Genomic DNA, 2,814 nt, shown 5'->3' with positions numbered 1-2,814 from the left:
TCACAGAAATAAATACTTTGATATATATAAATATATATATATATATATATATATATATATATATATATATATATATATATATATATATATATATATAATATATATATATATATATATATATATATATATATATATATATATATATATATATATATATATATATATATATATATATTATATATATATATATATATATATATATCACTGATATGTGTTGATCTTCCACATAAAGTTTACTTAAATTCCTGTCCAGTTTCTCTTTGTAAAAAAAAAGTTTGCTAAGTTTGAAAAGATAAAGACAAACAAATCAAGATTTCCTTACATTTATTCAATATTGCAGACAATGAAAAGTAGGTTATCTGCATTAAATATCCCACTTTTTTTTTTTTTTTTTTGCATTTTATGAACTTAAATTCGCATTTCCCCAAATAAATTATTTCCTATGATTCAAAAAATATTTTAGAAAACAATCAAATCTAAACACAATTACTTTAAAATCGAATCTTCTAGCAATTCACTCTTAACTCGTTATAAAGCTTTTAGTTCTAAATTTAGGAAAATCTGACGAATGGAAACACAGGTACAGATTCATCAGACTTATGTTGTTTTAAACACCTAAGGAAATAATAGGATGATTTGCGCGATGCATGAGAAATGATAACTACATTTTACATTGTATTTACGAGCTTAATTGAGGTTTTATATATATATATATATATATATATATATATATATATATATATATATATATATATATATATAGAGAGAGAGAGAGAGAGAGAGAGAGAGAGATAGAGAGAGAGAGAGATATATGTATATATATATATATGTATATATATATATATATATATATATATATATATATATATATATGTATGTATGTATGTGTGTATGTATGTATGTGTATATATATATATATATATATATATATATATATATCTATATACATATATAAAATCATACCATATGGTAGAATACGTTATTGCCAATAGATATAAAGGTGTCAGGGCATCTGTGGGTAGGAGTTCTTTAAGAAATGCCCCGTGGGGCGGGATGAAGAAATAAGGGTCAGGGATAGAGGGGCCCTGTTTACTAAAAAAAAAAAAAAAAAAAAAAAAAAAAAAAAAAAAAAAAAAAAAAAAAAAAAAAAAAAAAAAAATATATATATATATATATATATATATATATATATATATATATATATATACTCAAAAGAAAAAAAATATATATATACTAAAAAAAAATTTATATATATATATAAATAAGGGTCAGGGATAGAGGGGCCCTGCTTACTCCATAAATAAAGGATATATAAATAAGGGTCAAGGATAGATGAGCCCTGTTTACTCAAGGAAAAAAAAAAAAAAAAAAAAAAAAAAAGAGAATGATAAAGCCCTTCAAGCCATTAAAGGAGAAAAAAGGTCTTTATAAGGCTGTGATTTAGATTCTTTTAATTGGCATATATATTTCAGTATTTCATGTTTGGAATACCCAGCTTTTCCTAACAACAGGAGAGTAATCGGGTCAGATACAACCTTTTCTTTGCAGCCTTGTAGTGATCATTGCAAGATCCAGGGGGGGGGGGGGAGGAACACCAAAACACACGTTCGTCTTGACACTCATTTATTGGAACAAAAACACCGTCTTATGTAGGCGGTGAACGAACAATACAAAATGAAAAATATTCTTAAGAAAAATATATATAATGGATTTTTTACTAAGAGGAGTTAAAAGTTTATAAAAAAGGGTGTACAAGGCTAAAGTTCGTTATAAAAATATAAAGATAAAAATGGCAAGAACAAATAATGAAAAATATCAAAAATATGAAAACTATTTCGGATTATTAATAAAGACCATCACTAAAATTAATTACAAATGGTTCTCCAAAATCAAATAATTCTTCATGAATACAATGTTTAAAAAGTTAACATAAAGCAAACATAGAACAGATTAAAATCTAAAAATTAAGTCTGTCAAATAAACTTAAAAGTAACGTAAAACTTGGAAAACAAGCCAGTGGTAAAACATGATACTAAAGCAATAAAATGATTTCAACATATATAACTAAAAAAAAAGCGGTCATGTGGAATGATAAGGTTTTCTAAATGGTCCGACAAATAAAAGTAAACAAAGTTCTCACTACGTATCTTTGTATGAATTAATATTACAAAAAATGCATCACGACCGGATTGTGCAGTGGATTGAATATACAAGAGTCAAGGCATATTGGGAGAGAGAGAGAGAGAGAGAGAGAGAGAGAGAGAGAGAGAGAGAGAGAGAGAGAGAGAGAGAGAGAGAGAGAGAGAGAGAGAGAGAGAGAGAGAGAGAGAGAGAGAGAGAGAGAGAGAGAGAGAGAGAGAGAAAAGGTGAGGGAGCTTCAGCCGTTCCGTGAGCTGGGATTCCTCCAGGATCAGAAAGATTCACCGTGGCCAAGGATAAGGCAGGATTTAGGGTTAAGAAGGGATGGAATAGGGTCATAGGAACGGATATAAGGTATAGGATGAAGAGGAAGGATGGGAGAAAGAAAAAGAGCGAAATAAGGGCAGACAAAAGTAGGCTTATGGGTAAGATATGCATGGAGGCTAGGAGGTAGAAAAAGAAGAAACAAAAGATCTAGAGCAAAATGTATTAGAAAGTAAGAAGTATATAAAGAAGAGAACAAGATAATAGGACAGTAGGAAACAAGATGAAGATAAAAGACAAAGGACAAGAGAGCTATGGGAGAAATTGAAACATGAAAACGAGCAAACAACAGGTCTACAGGATTTATAGAAACGAGAAAATAAAATAGATGAGGACTAAAAAACGGAGGAA

The 2,814-nt window shown here is 28.1% G+C and overlaps 1 long non-coding RNA gene across 1 annotated transcript in view; it reads left to right on the top strand.

Annotated features, from left to right (window-relative positions):
• Positions 1-2,806: 2,806 nt before the first annotated feature.
• Positions 2,807-2,814, top strand: part of LOC147470878 (uncharacterized) — a 617-nt gene continuing 609 nt past the window's right edge. Inside the window, exon 1 of the long non-coding RNA XR_015191366.1 lies at positions 2,807-2,814. This exon is cut by the window's right edge and continues 384 nt beyond it. This is a non-coding gene — a long non-coding RNA (uncharacterized LOC147470878).

This window comes from Penaeus japonicus, unplaced genomic scaffold, assembly GCF_977035675.1.
Source record: "Penaeus japonicus unplaced genomic scaffold, GWHDUDI00000001_assembly GWHDUDI00000011, whole genome shotgun sequence".
In the NCBI taxonomy this organism is placed as follows: Eukaryota; Metazoa; Arthropoda; class Malacostraca; order Decapoda; family Penaeidae; genus Penaeus; species Penaeus japonicus.
The sequence above is the reverse complement of the archived record's forward strand: the minus strand, read 5'-3'. Positions and strand labels throughout refer to the sequence as shown.